The sequence below is a fragment of the Oncorhynchus keta genome, chromosome 21 (assembly GCF_023373465.1).
Source record: "Oncorhynchus keta strain PuntledgeMale-10-30-2019 chromosome 21, Oket_V2, whole genome shotgun sequence".
Taxonomy (NCBI): domain Eukaryota; kingdom Metazoa; phylum Chordata; class Actinopteri; order Salmoniformes; family Salmonidae; genus Oncorhynchus; species Oncorhynchus keta.
Window position 1 is genome coordinate 34111297 of NC_068441.1, and position 19654 is coordinate 34130950.

Below are 19654 nucleotides of genomic sequence, written 5' to 3' on the forward strand. Positions count from 1 at the left end.
GAGTATGTGCTTATGTGTGTGTATGTGTGTGTCTGCATGTGCATGTGTTTTGGATGCATGTGTGGATCTGTGTGTGTGGATCTGTGTGTGTGTGTGTGTGTGTGTGCCTTAGACCACAATGTTACTATTAAGGAGCCTACTCCTTTAAAGTCCAAATAACTTATATGTTATGTTCAGAGGTAAACTGGCTCTGTCAGTAAAAACAGCCAAACATTCCATCTAAATGTCAATCGATTCTCAATAGTGATACGGTTCTAAAACATAAAGCCCTCTATTTTCATATCACATAAAAAATAATTCTGCAAATGCAACATAAACACTTACTGTACACTGTTTTAACCGGTTTTAACACAGTTGCAGCTGACAGTATTTTCTGGCATCCTTCTTCCAATTGGTTGCCTCTGTCTTCCGTCGGTCTTCCTTCGACAAGCGCTGTAACAATGAAATATGGCCGTGTGGGAACTCTAACCCTATAAAGGTGTGTAGTAATTTAACCTTTTGTTTTATGAAAAACTTTCTTGATTATATGACAGTAAATACCCAAAGGTTTCCAAAGCCGTATCATAAGCAAGGGTTTCAACATGTAGACAAAGTGTTGGGAATATTGTACACAGTCCTGCACCATCGTCAATGCTTCATCTGAGAACCACAGAGGGAGCCCTCTTTGTTAAACAAAAGCTAGTGTGTGCCTATGTCACAGGATCTGATAGTTGTTGAGAATCATCTTGTAAAAGCATACCTGCCTCACAAACAAATCTGGGTTGTGTGTTCTGTGTGACTGCCATGGGTTAGCTGATTTCCTGGTATGTTTTTAAAAACATACTGATGGTGTTTTATGAATAATGTAGTGATGCATTGCAACAGTGTTGGAAACAATAAGAGAAGCAGGTGTTATTTCTGGACTCTTTTGACTGATTCTATTGTATTAGGGGATAGTGTCATATCTGTCTCTAAAATAACTGTTCTCAAATATTAAGATATGTCATATCACTTTGGTGATGTTTAACTAACTGTTTTACACCATCACTAAATACACCAACTTAGTTGCCGAGGACAATGCACATTTGTTTTCACATTCATTAGAAGGTATTTTGGTATTTTATTAGCGAAAGCAGCAAGTACTCTTCCTGGGTTCCACACAAAACATGAAACATGACATAATACAAAACATTAATAGACAAGAACAGAACTACATATATTTAACCCTCCCGTGGTCCTGGGGTCAGGGTGACCCAGGTCCTGTGTGTGGAGGGCTCCCCTTTCTGTGCTCTGTGCTCGCGGGTCAGAGCGACCCAGGCCCTGTGTTTCCAGGGCTCCCACTCTGCGCTGGTGGGTCAGAGCGACCGTGCCAGCCACTGGCGAGGCGTGTGCCTTGGAGCGTAGTAGAGAGTCTGCGAGTGTGGCGAGGCTGTGCCCGGCTCCCCGCTCTGCTCTCTGCTCTCTTCGCTATGCGCTCAGAGCGACCCTGCCAGCCACTGGCGAGGCGTGTGCCGTCGAGTGTAGTAGAGAATCTACGAGTGTGGCGAGTGTGGCGAGGTTGTGCCCGGCTCCCCGCTCGCCGCTCTGTGCTCGCGGGTCAGAGCGACCCAGGCCCTGTGTTTCCAGGGCTCCCACTCTGCGCTGGTGGGTCAGAGCGACCGTGCCAGCCACTGGCGAGGCGTGTGCCTTTGAGCGTAGTAGAGAGTCTGCGAGTGTGGCGAGGCTGTGCCGGGCTCCCCGCTCTGCTCTCTGCTCTCTTCGCTATGCGCTCAGAGCGACCCTGCCAGCCACTGGCGAGGCGTGTGCCGTCGAGTGTAGTAGAGAATCTATGAGTGTGGCGAGTGTGGCGAGGTTGTGCCCGGCTCCCCGCTCTGTGCTCTGGGCTCGCCGCTCTGCGCTCTTGGGTCAGAGCGACCCTGCCAGACACTGCACAGGTCCGGACGTGGCTCAGAGCGACCCAGGCCCTGTGTTTCCAGGGCTGGCGCTCTGCGCACCTGAGTCAGAGCGACCCTGTCAGCCACTGGCGAGGCGTATGCCCCCGCTCTGCACTCTGTGCTCTGGGCTCACCGCTCTGCGCTCTGTGCTCTGTGCTCTGGGCTCCCCGCTCTGCGCTCTGTGCTCTGGGCTCACCGCTCTGCGCTCGTGGGTCAGAGCAACCTAGCCAGCCGCTGCACAGGTCCCGACGTGCTCGTGGCTCAGAGCAACCCTGCCAGCCACTGGCGAGGCGTATGCCGTTGAGCGTAGTAGAGTGTCTGCGAGTGTGGCAAGGCTGTGCCCGGCTCCCCGCTCTGCGCTCTGTGCTCTGGGCTCTGGGCTCACCGCTCTGCGCTCGTGGGTCAGAGCGACCCAGCCAGCCGCTGCACAGGTCCAGATGTGCTCCGCTGTGTGCTGGAGAGCAGCCGAGTGTTGTAGTTGCGCTCTGCGCTCGTGGGTCAGTGTGACCCAGGCCCTGTGCTTCCAGGGCTGGCCCTCTGCGCTCTGTGCTCTGCGAGTCAGAGCGACCCTGTCAGCCACTGGCGAGGTGTATGCCGTGGAGCGTACTAGAGTGTCTGCGAGTGTGGCGAAGGTTGTGCACTCGTGGGTCAGAGCGACCCAGCCAGCCGCTGCACAGGTCCGGACATGCTCCGCTGTGTGCTAGAGAGCAACCGAGTGTTCTTGTTGCGCTTTGCGCTCTGCGAGTCAGAGCGACCCAGCCAGCCTCTGCACAGGTCCAGACGTGCTCCGCTGTGTGCTAGAGAGCAACCGAGTGTTCTTGTTGCGCTCTGCGCTCTGCGAGTCAGAGCGACCCAGCCAGCCGCTGCACAGGTCCAGTCGTGCTCCGCTGTGTGCTGGAGAGCAACCGAGTGTTCTTGTTGCGCTTTGCGCTCTGCGCTCTTCGAGTCAAAGCGACCCAGCCAGCCTCTGCACAGGTCCAGACATGCTCCGCTGTGTGCTAGAGAGCAACCGAGTGTTCTTGTTGCGCTTTGCGCTCTGCGAGTCAGAGCGACCCAGCCAGCCGCTGCACAGGTCCAGACGTGCTCCGCTGTGTGCTGGAGAGCAACCGAGTGTTCTTGTTGCTCGGCTGGGGTGGGTCAACTGCACACGGCTACAAACGAGCGCGCAAGCGAGCCTCGAGCATTTTATGGTCTCGGTCTCCCGCGTAAGCCGGCCGGCCCTACGTAGAGAGGATACTAATATTGTCAGTGGCACCCACACCCCCCCACACACACACACACACACACACACACACACACACACACACACACACACACACACACACACACACACACACACACACACACACACACACACACACACACACACACACACACACACACACACACACAAAGTGACCGGCACCCCACCCGTGCCAAGTGCTCTTCCCCGCAGCTCAGCGGACCCGATATCAGTGGAGCCGAGCGGCCATGGGCCGAGCAGCGTTTTACGGTCGCGCAGGTTCTAGAACAGATCTTGTCCAGCGTGGACCAAGAAGACTACTCGGATTGCCAGGAGGAGGAGGAGGAGGAAGAGGTTTCGGAAGACGAAGAGGAATACAACCCCGAGCGCCGCGAGGTCGACAATGCCTCTTCTCCCTCTTCTGAGGAAGAGCAGTCGGAGGATGAGCCGCCCGAGGATGAGCACGAGGACGAGCACGAGGACCGCGGCGAGGAAGAGATCACCTCGGTCCCGGACCAACGGGAGCCGCCGTTGCTGTCGAAAAACTGCAAAATCGAGTGGTCCCCCGTGGCCTACGGCCGCCACCGCGGGCCCCTCGCAATCTGCCACGCCAGGCCGGACCAGACTCCGGGCCCCACGGCCTATGCCGTGACACAGGCCCGCGACATTGCGTCCGCCTTCCACCTGTTTGTCACACCGGCGATAGAAAGGATAATTGTGGAAATGACAAACCTGCACGGGGCCAGAAAATACGGCGACGGCTGGCGACCCATGGACGCCACGGACCTGCACGCCTACCTAGGGCTGCTGATCCTAGCGGGCGTCTACAGGTCCCGGGGCGAGGCCGCGACAAGCCTGTGGGACGCCGAGAGCGGCAGGACCATGTTCCGAGCCACCATGCCACTCAAGGTCTTTCAATAATAATAATATATAATATATGCCATTTAGCAGACACTTTTATCCAAAGCGACTTACAGTCATGTGTGCATACATTCTACGTATGGGTGGTCCTCGGGAATCGAACCCACTACCCTGGCGTTACAAGCGCCATGCTCTACCAACTGTGCTACAGAAGGACCACCTACCTATTTCACAGGTACACGAGGCTGCTGCGTTTCGACGACCGCCAGTCGAGACCCGCCAGACTCGCCACGGACAAACTTGCAGCCATACGGGAGGTCTGGGACCTGTGGGAGGTGCGGCTGCCGGCCCTCTACAACCCGGGGCACTCATGAAAGGCACTCGTGAAGCCGCTGATCCAAAGGAGGCAGCATCTGCCCCGCACCGAAGCGGCGTCAGCGCTTGTCAAAGTCCTACAGAGTGCTACGGCGGCGGTGGCGGCGGCGCCTCGTAATCAACATTGCGAGGGCCCCGCCGCTGGCACGGCCGCTGCCCCGCTCGTTGCCCCGGCCACCGGGGCAAGTAAGAAGAAGAGGTGTCAGCTCTGCCCACCCAAGAAGGACTCCAAGACACACACGGTGTGCTGCAGGTGTTAGAAATACATCTGCAAAGGCTGTTCACACGCCTACTGTCACACTTGCGCACATTGGGCCTTTAGCCAGGACGGGACAGGGTGACCCGGAGGACGCGGGGACTAGACACAATACCAGGACAACAGTAGGGTTAAAACATCACATATAGCCTACAAATCAGTACATACACACAAAATATCTAGGTCAAACATGGGAGGCGTTGCGCCATGAGGTTATGCTTTATCTGTTTCTTTTAAACTGGGTTTGCTGTTCACATGAACAATCACAGATGGAAGGGAGTTCCATGTAATCATGGCTCTATATAATACTGTGAGTTTTCTTGAATTTGTACTGGATTTGGGAACTGTGAAAAGCAGGGCCTATTCATTTTTGCAAAAATGACACCAACAAAACACCCCGAAATGGATGTCCATGCTTTGTAATGCTTTGTAATGTTTCTAAAACAATATATGTATTACTTGTAAGAAGTAATGTGGTAAGTAAATTAACTTTTAACCAAAATATTGGATACAAAAATGTTCACCTACCCCTTTAAGGGTGGGAGGTTACCGTGGTAACACTGCTCCAGCCAGTCATTGTCTTCTCTTCCCTAGCTGTTGAAACTCAAACATTGAAAAACAACCTAGCTTGTGAACAAAACAATGTAAATAGCCAAGAAACACCAGGACAAAGTCTCACTTCAGTAGACTTTAATTTCAAATGAATGAGACCAACTTTTATGGGTTGCGCAGCATTTCTAAAAATGAGTCTTTCACTCAGCTCTTCACATGTGCACAGCTCCCAGCGAGGCAGTGTTGCAGTGCAATGTGGAACAGGCTATATGATTCCTAGTTCTTTGACTTTGTGCGATGAATTGACCAACTATGAAACTAAACGGCAGAAATACTTTGAAAACAGCTACTACAGCATATATTTAGCAATAAATGTGACCATACTTTACTATTTTTATTCACAATTGCGAGTGAAATGCTCACAGTGTGGAGCCTTGACCACCTGCCAACGTGTTAGCCACCAAAGCCAAAATCGAACCACATTTGATAGGTGTTCATTTTAGGCCCTGGTGAAAAGACCCCAGGTGGCGGGGCAAGTGCATGTGTGTAAATTGACTATGCAAACAATTATGGATTTTCAACAAATTAATATTAAAATAAATGATGCAGTCAGTCTCTCCTCTACTTTTAGCCAAGAGAGACTTGCATAATGTTGATATTAGCCCTCTGAATACAGTGAAATGTAAAAAGTGCTGCTCTCTTCTCTGCCAGCTGCAGTTTTTCTTGTTATTTTTTTTGCAGCAGCTGACCATATGACTGGGCAATAATGAAGATAAGATAAAACTAGGATTTTCTTTGTGGAATGTGGTGTTAAAAAAGAAGAGCATCTCTTTGTCACTGTCATTGTCTCCCCATCTTTACAGCCATTGAAATAATATGTTTACAATCCAAGGTAACACTAAGTAATTTAGTCTCCTCAACTTGCTCAACAGCCACATTATTCATTATTAGATTCAGCTGAAGTCTAGAACGTAGAGAATTATTTTTACCAAATACAATTCTCTTAGTTCTAGAGATGTTCAGGACTAGTTTAATACTGGCAACCCATTTTAAAACTGACTGCAATTATTTGTTTAGGGTTGCAGTGATTTCACTAGCTGTGGTTGCTGACTCGTATAGGGTTGAATTATCAGCATACATAAACACACAGGCTTTGTTTAATGCCAGTGGCAGGTCATTAGTAAAAATAGAAAAGAGTAGAGGGCCTAGAAAACGGCCGTGTGTTTCACCACACTTTATATCTTTTTAACATTAGAGAAGCATCCATTAAAGAAAATCTATTAGATCGATAGCTCTGAAATCACGATATGGTAGAGGTTGAAAAGCCCCAACAACAGGTTCTGGTCAATAATATAAAAGGCTGCATTGAAATCAAACAGTACAGCTCCACCAATGTTATTATTATCAATTTATTTCCAACAATCATCAGTCATTTGTGTCAGTGCAATACATGTTTGAGTGCCCTTCTCTATAAGCATGCTGAACATCTGTTGTTAATTTGTTTACAGAGAAATTGCATTGTCAAAAACAGCAAGCTGATTGGTCGGCTGTTATAACCAGTAAAATGTGATTTACCATTCTTGGGTAGTGGAATGACTTTGACTTCCCTCCAGGTCTGAGGATAAACATTTTTCACATGACAAATAGGAGTGGCAATATAGTCCGCTACTACCATCCTCAGTAGCTTTCTCTCTTAAGTTGTCAAGACTAGGTGGGTTGTCATTATTGATGGCCAACAATAATATTTCTACCTCACCCACACTAACTTTACAGAATTCAAAATTACAATGCTTTTCTTTCATTATTAGGTCATTTATGCATGCATGTGAAGGCACACAGTTTGTTGTTGGCATTTAATGCCTAAATTTGCCTACTTTGCCAATTAAATAGTAATTAAAGTAATTGGCAACATCAAAATGTCTTCTTTCTCTTTGTTCAGTTTAGTCACATCATTTCTCAATTTACAGTAAATTTGCCAATCAAATGTGCAGCCAGATGTATTCACTACTCTGTTTGCCTCGTCCCTCTCAACCATACAGCTTTTAAATTCCTTATCAATCCACGGGGCCTTAACAGTGCTAGCAGTCAATTTCTTAATAGGTGTATGCTTATCAAGAACTGGAAGAAACAATTTCATAAATTTATCAAGTGCAGCATCTGGATGCTCCTCATTACACACTATAGTGAGAAGCTTCCTCTTGAGCGGACAGCTTGATGAAAAGCAGTCTTTATTCAGGTCACCCAGAAAATAAACTCTCTGTTAACATCACACACAATATCAAGCATAGCACATATATAGTTGAAGTCGGAAGTTTACATACACTTAGGTTGGAGTCATTAAAACTAGTTTTTCAACCACTCCACAAATTTCTTGTCAACAGACTATAGTTTTGGCAAGTCCGTTAGGACATCTACTTTGTGCATGACACAAGTAATTTTCCCAACCATTGTTTACAGGCAGATTATTTCACTTATAATTCACTGTATCACAATTCCAGTGGGTCAGAAGTTTACATACACTAAGTTGACTGTGATTTAAACAGCTTGGAAAATTCCAGAAAATGATGTAATGGCTTTAGAAGCTTCAGATAGGCTAATTGACATCATTGGAGTCAATTGGAGGTGTACCTGTGGATGTATTTCAAGGCCTAACTTCAAACTCAGTGCCTCTTTGCTTGACATCATGGGAATATTTTAAAAAATCAACCAGGACCTCAGAAAAAAATTGTAGACCTCCACAAGTCTGGTTCATCCTTGGGAGCAATTTCCAAATGCCTGAAGGTACCACGTTCATCTGTACATACAATAGTATGCAAGTATATATATATATATGCCATTTAGCAGACACTTTTATCCAAAGCGACTTACAGTCATGTGTGCATACATTCTACGTATGGGTGGTCCCGGGGATCGAACCCACTACCCTGGCGTTACAAGCGCCATGCTCTACCAACTGAGCTACAGAAGGACCGTAGTATAAACACCATGGGACCACGCAGCTGTCATACCGCTCAGGAAGGAGATGCATTCTGGCTCCTAGAGATGAACGTGCATTGGTGTGAAAAGTGCAAATCAATCCCAGAACAACAGCAAAGGACCCTGTGAAAATGCTGGAGGAAACAGGTACAAAAGTATCTATAGCCACAGTAAAATGAGTCCTATAACCTGAAAGGCCGCTCGGCAAGGAAGAAGCCACTGCTCAAAAACCACCAAAAAAGCCAGACTACGGTTTGCAACTGCACCTGGGGACAAAGATCGTACTTTTTGGAGAAATGTCCTCTGATCTGATGAAACAAAAATACAACTGTTTGGCCATAATGACCATCGTTATGTTTGGAGGAAAAAGGGGGACGTTTGCAAGCCAAAGAACACCATCCCAACCGGGAAGCAGGGGGGTGGCAGCATCATGTTGTTGAGGTGCTTTGCTGCAGGAGGGACTGGTGCGCTTCACAAAATAGAATGCACCATGAGGCAGGAAAATTATGTGGACATATTGAAGCAACATCTCAAGACATCTGTCAGGAAGTTAAAGCTTGGTTGCAAATGAGTCTTCCAAATGGACCATGACCCCAAGCATTCTTCCAAAGTTGTGGCAAAATGGCTTAAGGACTTAAGAACTGAAAAAGCAAGGAGGCCTACAAACCTGACTCAGTTGCAGCAGCTCTGTCAGGAGGAATGGACCAAAATTCACCTAACTTATTGTGGGAAGCTTGTGGAAGGCTACCCGAAACGTTTGACCCAAGTTAAACAATTTAAATACAATGCTACCAAGTAGTAATTGAGTGTACTTCCGACCCACTGGGAATGTGATGAAAGAAATAAAAGCTGAAATAAATCATTATCTCTACTATTATTCTGACATTTCACATTCTTAAAATAGTGGTGATCTTAACTGACCTAAAACAGGGAATTTTACTCAGATTAAATGTTAGGAATTGTGAAAAACTGAGTTTAAATGTACTTGACTAAGGTGTATGTAAAGGTGTATGGCCTATAGTAGCACCCCAAAAGAAGAGGCTTTAGGTGAGGCAGGTCAAAGTGGAACTGAGTCTGAGATGAGCAATATATGAACGTTATCTGATTTTAGCAAGTTATTGATTTCATAAACCTTATTTCTAAGGCAATATTTAATATGTAAAATGTTTTGCCCTTTCCTTGGTAGCTTATCGGAGATAGACATAATATGAAGAAAAAAACAGAAAGCATGACAAGAACATTGTCAATCAGGCACTTTTGAGTATCAATTGGTGTATGTACTGTATATGTGATGTGGAGCTGAAGTTGCTGACCCGAAGCTCGGCTCTCTCACTGCTACAAGTATTTTGGGAGGGAGGGTGGACAATGAGCCTGTCATAGTGGATGTAAGCAATGTTCCCACGCTCTCTGGCAGCGATAAGTACTTTACACCTCTGGTGCAAATCGCTTCCGAGTAGTCCTGATTAAGGAAGAGTTCTTGCACCTCTCCAGAACTGCCATCTTGTCCTTAAATTTAAGTAATTTAGCAGATACTCTTATCCAGAGCAATTTACAGGAACAGTTAGGGTTAAGTGCCTTGTCAACAGATATATCAGCTGGTTGGTTTGGGGATTTGAACCAGAAACCTTTTGGTTACTGACCAAACACTCTGAACTGCTAAGCTACCACTATCGCTATCAGCCACCACCGATGTCAGGGAAGCGGTGAGAAGTATTGTTGATGTTCTCAGACTACCTGTAGCAGTAACAGCAGAGGCAGAGGAGGCGAGGCAGGGCCAGAGAGGATGTAGTCAGATATACAGAAATACTGGATGTAGTCTACTGTAGTAGGTCTACAGGTTGGAGGTGGTTCTCAGAGCTGGGTTGTATAGACAATAGTTTCTATGGCATCACAAATACACACGTATAGAGAAAACACACAAATGGAATAATGTATATTAAGCTATCGACAAATATAGTTAAGCACTGAGTTACCTCATTTATCCGTCATGACTGACTGTTGCACTGCATGATTGTTGTGTATGTGAGCAAGGGTGAAGTGAGTTCATTACTCATCTGCTGACACAGAGAGAGATGGTCACATTACAGTAGCAGCACCCTCATCATAGGATTAGAGGTTAGTTGGCCACACACACACACACACACACACACACACACACACACACACACACACACACACACACACACACACACACACACACACACACACACACACACACACACACACACACACACACACACACACACACACACTACATCATGTTATTGCCATTATACAGGACACTGTATTTTCCCAGGACTGTGTTTTCAGAGATTACAGCATGGTTTCAGTCTTAAACAGTCATTTTACGGTAATCCTGACCGCAGAAAACTAGTAAAGACAACAGACATGTTACGCATCAAAATATTGTTCGTTTAAAGTTCATTGAGAGTCAAAATCAGGTTTTTGATGAAATTGGATGATTTTTAAAGGAAACCAGATCAAAATCTTCTTGGTCATGGAAACTTGGCCATGAAAACCAGATCATCTTGACCATGTTCGGTTATAATCTCCACCTGGTACAGCCAGAAGAGGACTGGCCACCCCTCATAACCTGGTTCCTCTCTAGGATTCTTCGTAGGTTCTGGCCTTTCTAGGGAGTTCTTTCTAGCCCCCGTGCTTCTACACCTGCATTGCTTGCTGTTTGGGGATTTAGGCTAAGTTTCTGTACAGCACTTTGTGACATCAGCTGATGTTAGAAGGGATTTATAAATACATTTTATTCATTGATTGCTTGATTTTGTTGTCCTTGAGCCATTTTGCAACAACTTTGGAAGTACGCTTGGGGTCATTGTCCATTTGGACAAGCTTTAACTTGATGTCTTGAGATGTTGCTTCAACATACCCACGTAATTTTCCTTTCTCATGAAGCCATCTATTTTGTGGAGTGAACCAATCCCTCCTGCAGCAAAGCACCCCAACAACATGATGCTGCCACCCCCGTGCATAACAATGGTCATTATGGCCAAACAGTTCTATTTTTGTTTCATCAGACCAGAGGACATTTCTCCAAAACGTATGATCTTTGTCCCCATGTGCAGTTGCAAACTGTACTCTGACTTTTTTTATGGCGGTTTTGGAGCGGTGGAATCTTCCTTGCTGAGCGGCCTTTCAGGTTATGTTGATATAGTACTCGTTTTACTGTGGCTATAGATACTTTTCTACACGTTTCCTCCAGCATCTTCACAAGGTCCTTTGCTGTTGTGCTGGGATTGATTTGCACTTTTCGCACCAAAGTACGTTCATCTTTAGGAGACAGAACGAGTCTCCTTCCTGAGCGGTATGACAGCTGCCTGGTCCCACGGTGTTTATACTTGGGTACTATTGTTTGTACCGATTAACGTGGTACCTTCAGGCATTTGGAAATTGCTCCAAAGGTTGAACCAGACTTGTGGAGGTCCACAAATTGTGAGGTTCTTGGTGATTTCTTTTGATTTTCACATGATGTCAAGCAAACGGGCACTGAGTTTGAAGTTAGGCCTTGAAATACATCCACAGGTACACCTCCAATTGACTCCAATGATGTCAATTAGCCTATCAGAAGCTTCAAAAGTCATTACATAATTTTCTGGAATTTTCCAAGCTGTTTAAAGGCACAGTCAACTTTGTGTATGTAAACTTCTGACCCACTGGAATTGTGATACAGTGAATTATAAGTGAAATAATCTGTCTGTAAACAATTGTTGGAAAAATGACTTGTGTCATTCACAAAGTAGATGCCCTAACCAACTTGCCAAAACTGTAGTTTGTTAACAAGAAATTTGTGGTGGTTGAAAACCTAGTTTTAATGACTCCAATTTAAGTGTATGTAAACTTCCGACTTCAACTGTATATTTTCCAACGGGGCTATACATTTGGGTGAGGTTTTTTTCTGTCCTGAGTAGCATCATTTCACTTACAAAAATAAAATTAAACAATCTAGTGTTTAGCGAACAGTAGTACCCGCAAAACACCAGTCTCAACATCAACAGTGAAGAGGCAACTCTGGGATGCTGGCCTTCTAGGCAGAGTTGCAAAGAAATAGCCATATCTCAGACTGGCCAATAAGGCAAAATAACATAGACACTGGACAGAGGAACTCTGCCTAGAAGGCCAGCATCCCAGAGTCACCATTTCACTGTTGACGTTGAGACTGGTGTTTTGCGGGTACTATTTAATGAAGCTGCCAGTTGAGGACTTGTGAGGCATCTATTTTTCAAACTAGACACTCTAATGTACTTGTCTTCTTGCTCAGTTGTGCACCGGGGCCTCCCACTTCTCTTTCTATTCTGGTTATAGACAGTTTGCGCTGTTCTGTGAAGGGAGTTGTACACAGTGTTGTACCAGATCTGCAGTTCCTTGGCAATTTCTCGCATGGAATAGCCACTTCTCAGAACAAGAACAGACTGACGACTTTCAGAAGAAAGTTCTTTGTTTCTCGCTATTTATCGCCTGTAATCAAACCCACAAATGCTGATGCTCCAAATACTCAACAAGTCTAAAGACGGCCAGTTGTATTGCTTCTTTAATCAGAACAACAGTTTTTAGCTGTGCTAACATAATTGGAAAGGGGTTTTCTAATGATCAATTAGCCTTTTAAAATGCTAAACTTGGATTAGCTAACACAGGGTGCCATTGGAACAAAGGAGTGATGGTTGCTGATAATGGGCCTCTGTACACCTATGTAGATATTCCATATAAAATCAGCCATTTGCATCTACAATAGTAATTTAAAACATTAACTATGTCTACACTGTATTTCGGATCTATTTTATTTTATTTTAATGGATGAAAAAATATTTTTTATTTCAAAAAGAAGGACATTTCTTTACTATATTTCTGTTACTGTTTAAACAGTGTGATCCTAACAGAACAGTGTTTACGTCATTTCCGGTCACAACTTGCAGGCTTGTTTTCGAATTGCTGTGCGTTTTGTTGCCAACCTATTTTGCTACCTGACAACTTTACGGGTTTCACTTTTTAATTACCGTTCATATATTTATTTATTTTTTCCTAAACTTTTTCACTCCGGACGCTTTATCTGGACACGATTCGTCAGGACCTTCAACAGCCGAAGCTAAGTAGTAACATTAACATGATGCCTTCTAATTGCAGCCGCTGTGCTCGCCTTACGGCGAGGATAGCTGTACTGCAAGCCCAGCTTCAGACGCAATCGTTAGGCAAGGGTAATTTCAGTGTAGGAAAGGATGAAACAGCGTCTGTGCCACCAGTAAGTACAGATAGTAGTATAAATCTCCTGGCACAGTCCCCGCAGCCGGACAACTTTCTCACGGTTTCTGGAAGGAAATGCTGTAGGAACGCTCAACCGGTGTCGCTCAATCAGCCGACAGAAACTTTCAACCGGTTTTCCCCATTAAGCAGCGGGTCGGTGTCAGAGGCCGAGTCTTCTCTGGTCTCTACTCCTCCTGTTACGGGGTCTGAGACGCCGAAGCTTCCCACCATTAGCTCTGACAAATTGAAAACTCTAGTCATTGGCGACTCCATTACCCGCAGTATTAGACTTAAAGCGAATCATCCAGCGATCATACACTGTTTACCCGGGGCAGGGCTACCGACGTTAAGGCTAATCTGAAGATGGTGCTGGCTAAAGCTAAAACTGGCGAGTGTAGAGAGTATAGAGATATTGTTATCCACGTCGGCACCAACGATGTTAGGATGAAACAGTCAGAGATCACCAAGCGCAACATAGCTTCTGCGTGCATATCAGCTAGAAAGATGTGTCGGCATCGAGTAATTGTCTCTGGCCCCCTCCCAGTTAGGGGGAGTGATGAGCTCTACAGCAGAGTCTCACAACTCAATCGCTGGTTGAAAACTGTTTTCTGCCCCTCCCAAAAGATAGAATTTGTAGATAATTGGCCCTCTTTCTGGGACTCACCCACAAACAGGACCAAGCCTGACCTGCTGAGGAGTGACGGACTCGCTGGAGGGGTGCTCTCATCTTATCTGCCAACATAGACAGGGCTCTAACTCCTCTAGCTCCACAATGAAATAGGGTGCAGGCCAGGCAGCAGGCTATTAGCCAGCCTGCCAGCATAGTGGAGTCTGCCACTAGCATAGTCAGTGTAGTCAGCTCAGCTATCACCATTGAGACCGTGTCTGTGCCTCGACCTAGGTTGGGCAAAACTAAACATGGCGGTGTTCGCCTTAGCAATCTCACTAGGATAAAGACCACCTCCATTCCTGTCATTACTGAAAGAGATCATGATACCTCACATCTCAAAATAGGGCTACTTAATGTTAGATCCCTCACTTCCAAGGCAATTATAGTCAATGAACTAATCACTGATCATAATCTTGATGTGATTGGCCTGACTGAAACATGGCTCAAGCCTGATGAATTTACTGTGTTAAATGAGGCCTCACCTCCTGGTTACACTAGTGACCATATCCCCCGTGCATCCCGCAAAGGCGGAGGTGTTGCTAACATTTACGATAGCAAATTTCAATTTACAAAAAAAAAAAATGACGTTTTCGTCTTTTGAGCTTCTAGTCATGAAATCTATGCAGCGTACTCAATCACTTTTTATAGCTACTGTTTACAGGCCTCCTGGGCCATATACAGCGTTTCTCACTGAGTTCCCTGAATTCCTATCAGACCTTGTAGTCATTGCAGATAATATTCTAATCTTTGGTGACTTTAATATTCACATGGAAAAGTCCACAGACCCACTCCAAAAGGCTTTTGGAGCCATCATCGACTCAGTGGGTTTTGTCCAACATGTCTCTGGACCCACTCACTGTCACAGTCATACGCTGGACCTAGTTTTGTCCCATGGAATAAATGTTGTGGATCTTAATGTTTTTCCTCATAATCCTGGACTATCGGACCACCATTTTATTACGTTTGCAATTGCAACAAATAATCTGCTCAGACCCCAACCAAGGAACATCAAAAGTCGTGCTATAAATTCACAGACAACACAAAGATTCCTTGATGCCCTTCCAGACTCCCTCTGCCTACCCAAGGACGCCAGAGGACAAAAATCCGTTAACCACCTAACTGAGGATCTCAATTTAACCTTGCGCAATACCCTAGATGCAGTTGCACCCTAAAAACTAAAAAATGTCTCATAAGAAATTAGCTCCCTGGTACACAGAAAATACCCGAGCTCTGAAGCAAGCTTCCAGAAAATTGGAACGGAAATGGCGCCACACCAAACTGGAAGTCTTCCGACTAGCTTGGAAGGACGGTACCGTGCAGTACCGAAGAGCCCTTACTGCTGCTCGATCGTCCTATTTTTCTAACTTAATTGAGGAAAATAAGAACAATCCGAAATTCCTTTTTGATACTGTGGCAAAGCTAACTAAAAAGCAGCATTCCCCAAGAGAGGATGACTTTCACTTTAGCAGTGATAAATTCATGAACTTCTTTGAGGAAAAGATTATGATTATTAGAAAGCAAATTACGGACTCCTCTTTAAACCTGCGTATTCCTCCAAACCTCAGTTGTCCTGAGTCTGCACAACTCTGCCAGGACCTAGGATCAAGAGAGACGCTCAAGTGTTTTAGTACTATATCTCTTGACACAATGATGAAAATAATCATGGCCTCTAAACCTTCAAGCTGTATACTGGACCCTATTCCAACTAAACTACTGAAAGAGCTGCTTCCTGTGCTTGGCCCTCCTATGTTGAACATAATAAACGGCTCTCTATCCACTGGATGTGTACCAAACTCACTAAAAGTGGCAGTAATAAAGCCTCTCTTGAAAAAGCCAAACCTTGACCCAGAAAATATAAAAACTATCGGCCTATATCGAATCTTCCATTCCTCTCAAAGATTTTAGAGAAGGCTGTTGCACAGCAACTCACTGCCTTCCTGAAGACAAACAATGTATACGAAATGCTTCAGTCTGGTTTTAGACCCCATCATAGCACTGAGACGGCACTTGTGAAGGTGGTAAATGACATTTTAATGGCATCGGACCGAGGCTCTGCATCTGTCCTCGTGCTCCTAGACCTTAGTGCTGCTTTTGATACCATCGATCACCACATTCTTTTGGAGAGATTGGAAACCCAAATTGGTCTACACGGACATGTTCTGGCCTGGTTTAGGTCTTATCTGTCGGAAAGATATCAGTTTGTCTCTGTGAATGGTTTGTCCTCTGACAAATCAACTGTAAATTTCGGTGTTCCTCAAGGTTCTGTTTTAGGACCACTATTGTTTTCACTATATATTTTACCTCTTGGGGATGTTATTCGAAAACATAATGTAAACTTTCACTGCTATGCGGATGACACACAGCTGTACATTTCAATGAAACATGGTGAAGCCCCAAAATTGCCCTCGCTAGAAGCATGTGTTTCAGACATAAGGAAGTGGATGGCTGCAAACTTTCTACTATTAAACTCGGACAAAACAGAGATGCTTGTTCTAGGTCCCAAGAAACAAAGAGATCTTCTGTTGAATCTGACAATTAATCTTAATGGTTGTACAGTCGTCTCAAATAAAACTATGAAGGACCTCGGCGTTACTCTGGACCCTGATCTCTCTTTTGAAGAACATATCAAGACCATTTCGAGGACAGCTTTTTTCCATCTACGTAACATTGCAAAAATCAGAAACTTTCTGTCCAAAAATGATGCAGAAAAATTAATCCATGCTTTTGTCACTTCTAGGTTAGACTACTGCAATGCTCTATTTTCCGGCTACCCGGATAAAGCACTAAATAAACTTCAGTTAGTGCTAAATACGGCTGCTAGAATCCTGACTAGAACCAAAAATTTGATCATATTACTCCAGTGCTAACCTCTCTACACTGGCTTCCTGTCAAAGCAAGGGCTGATTTCAAGGTTTTACTGTTAACCTACAAAGCATTACATGGGCTTGCTCCTACCTACCTCTCTGATTTGGTCCTGCCGTACATACCTACACGTACGCTACGGTCACAAGACGCAGGCCTCCTAATTGTCCCTAGAATTTCTAAGCAAACAGCTGGAGGCAGGGCTTTCTCCTATAGAGCTCCATTTTTATGGAACGGTCTGCCAACCCATGTCAGAGACGCAAACTCTGTCTCAACCTTTAAGTCTTTACTGAAGACTCATCTCTTCAGTGGGTCATATGATTGAGTGTAGTCTGGCCCAGGAGTGGGAAGGTGAACGGAAAGGCTCTGGAGCAACGAACCGCCCTTGCTGTCTCTGCCTGGCCGGTTCCCCTCTTTCCACTGGGATTCTCTGCCTCTAACCCTGTTACGGGGCTGAGTCACTGGCTTGCTGGGGCTCTCTCGTGCCGTCCCTGGGGGTGCGTCACCTGGGTGGGTTGATTCACTGTTGTGGTCGGCCTGTCTGGGTTGGCCCCCCTTGGGTTGTACCATGGCGGAGATCTTTGTGGGCTATACTCGGCCTTGTCTCAGGATGGTAAGTTGGTGGTTGAAGATATCCCTCTTGTGGTGTGGGGGCTGTGCTTTGGCAAAGTGGGTGGGGTTATATCCTTCCTGTTTGGCCCTGTCCGGGGGTGTCCTCGGATGGGGCCACAGTGTCTCCTGACCCCTCCTGTCTCAGCCTCCAGTATTTATGCTGCAGTAGTTTATGTGTCGGGGGGCTAGGGTCAGTTTGTTATATCTGGAATACTTCTCCTGTCCTATTCGGTGTCCTGTGTGAATCTTAAGTGTGCGTTCTCTAATTCTCTCCTTCTCTCTTTCTTTCTCTCTCTCGGAGGACCTGAGCCCTAGGACCATGCCCCAGGACTACCTGACATGATGACTCCTTGCTGTCCCCAGTCCACCTGGCCATGCTGCTGCTCCAGTTTCAACTGGCCTGGGCCCTAGGACCATGTCCCAGGACTACCTGACATGATGACTCCTTGCTGTCCCCAGTCCACCTGGCCATGCTGCTGCTCCAGTTTCAACTGTTCTGCCTTACTATTATTCAACCATGCTGGTAATTTATGAACATTTGAATATCTTGGCCACGTTCTGTTATAATCTCCACCTGGCACAGCCAGAAGAGGACTGGCCACCCCACATATGCTCTCTCTAATTCTCTCTTTCTTTCTCTCTCTCGGAGGACCTGAGCCCTAGGACCGTGCCCCAGGACTACCTGACATGATGGCTCCTTGCTGTCCCCAGTCCACCTGACTGTGCTGCTGCTCCAGTTTCAACTGTTCTGCCTTATTATTATTCGACCATGCTGGTCATTTATGAACATTTGAACATCTTGGTCATGTTCTGTTATGATCTCTACCCGGCACAGCCAGAAGAGGACTGGCCACCCCACATAGCCCGGTTCCTCTCTAGGTTTCTTCCTAGGTTTTGGCCTTTCTAGGGAGTTTTTCCTAGCCACCGTACTTTTACACCTGCATTGTTTGCTGTTTGGGGTTTTAGGCTGGGTTTCTGTACAGCACTTTGAGATATCAGCTGATGTACGAAGGGCTATATAAATAAATTTGATTTGATTTGTTACGTTTATGGGGGGTCAATTAAGGAAGATATCCTCTTCTGGAAACCAGGACAACAGGAGATTATATTGTTAAGGTACTGGACATCTTTGTGACATCAAATGGACTCTGGTGGTCAAGATGCCATGACAGGGAGACATAATTGGTAACATAGTTACTCCCGACGTGGGTACACTGATGGCACAAAAGCCAGTTTGAAAGGGAGACATAATGGTTAACTTTGTTGGCCCCTGAACTGTCATATGCTGTGCAATGATAGACCCTACAAATGATCTGGTAATCAAGGGGCAAAGTATTGACAGGCTTTCACGATGACGAGTTTGTCACATGACTGGCCTGTCTGGGTGAGGTTTTTTTCTCGCCTAAATGATCTGAATCTAGGATTACAGTGTCTTCACTGACATTTTCAACCTCTGCCTGACTGAGTCTGGGATACCTACATGTTTCAAGCAGACCGCCAACGTTCCTGGGCCCAAGGAAGCGAAGGTAACCTGCTTAAATGATTTGTGCCCCGTAGCACTCAATTCGGTAGCCATGAAGTGCTTTGAAAGGTCCAGTACATCACTACGGCCAAGCTTTTATTATCTATGCATAGTCACTTCACCCCTACCTACATGTACAAATGACCTCGACTAACCTGTACCCCCGCACACTGACTCGGTACCAGTACCCCAGGTGGGTGATAAACATTGGTGGTGGGCAAGGTTTTCCCACCTTACCATTCAAAGCACTTACCTTGGAAGTGTGTGATTTTGTGTGTGCAGAAAGAGTGAGTCTATAGAAAATAGTGTGTTTGTAAGAGTGTATGTGTGTGCGCCATAGAGACATTGTTGGGTGATCGGGTATCGGTCTCTGTTTGTGTCTCTGTCCCTGTCCTTGTCCCTGCCTCTGTCTCTCGTATCACAAACTGCAGACACTACCCAATGAAAGCTCATTTCTGGGTATCGTCTGGCCCAGTGGGTTTACTGTGGCACTCAAGTTACATTTTTTGTCCCGAAAACTATATTGATTTTGTGAAACAAGAAATTGAACCTAAACAATAATCCAAAATCAAAACCGGTTAAG

At 45.7% G+C, this 19654-nt stretch overlaps 1 pseudogene; it reads left to right on the forward strand.

Annotated features, from left to right (window-relative positions):
• Positions 1 to 783: 783 nt before the first annotated feature.
• On the forward strand, positions 784 to 17380 carry LOC127910528 (uncharacterized; annotated as a pseudogene).
• Positions 17381 to 19654: the final 2274 nt, after the last annotated feature.